The following is an 832-nucleotide window of genomic DNA, read 5'->3' as shown; positions in this document are numbered from 1 at the left end:
TGAGAGAAAAAGATAAGGGGAGGGGGGGAAGACACATGATCGAAGGCCAAGTGACACCGACAAAGCTTAGCCAGACATTTGTGGTAGAGTGGATACGAGATACGCCATAAAGGAACCTTTATTCAATTTCATCAACTCAATACCCATTATTACTTCTGACAAACCAGCTAAGTCATCAGACAAATTGATGTAAATACATTTTTCAAGCACCAGCCAGAGCCTTTTAATATCCCGTTATCAAAAATTATTTCGAAATTGAAATCCAAGAGACCTGTTTGAACCGGCTAGGAGTTGGTCTTTTGTTGTCTATATTTTATTTATTTTCATGTGTGTGTGTGTGTGTGTGTGTGTGTGTGTATGTGTGTGTGTGTGTGAGTGTGGATATGGAGGGAGGTATGGAAAGGGGGTAGAGGGGATGAGGGAAAAGTGTTGTGGGAGCGGAGGGTTGGGGGGTGTGGGTGGGGAGTACATTATATCATTTAAAACTCTGTTATTATCTCGTCAGTTTACCACAGACAAAAAAGTGAGCCCTGTTTTATGTGAATCTGCACTGTGTTCACCGTATATTCGCATCGTGCTCGGTGTGTTTAGAATTGGCCTTCTGTCGTGATCCATTATGATGTCGCGGGTGAATATCAATAATGTCTATCGCCATTTTTGTAGGGGGAAACTAAACAAGCATAAAGCTATGTCTATATCTTTCTCTTATGACGTTATTGCTTCTATTATCTTGGCAAAAAGGGGAATAGTTTCTCAGGAAAGCAGCTTCAATGTATACTTTTTTCCCAGTTATGCCTTTGTTTTCCTCTGAAGTTAATTATGATCTGTTTGT

The sequence above is a fragment of the Aplysia californica genome, unplaced genomic scaffold (assembly GCF_000002075.1).
Source record: "Aplysia californica isolate F4 #8 unplaced genomic scaffold, AplCal3.0 scaffold01127, whole genome shotgun sequence".
In the NCBI taxonomy this organism is placed as follows: domain Eukaryota; kingdom Metazoa; phylum Mollusca; class Gastropoda; order Aplysiida; family Aplysiidae; genus Aplysia; species Aplysia californica.
The sequence above is the reverse complement of the archived record's forward strand: the minus strand, read 5'-3'. Positions refer to the sequence as shown.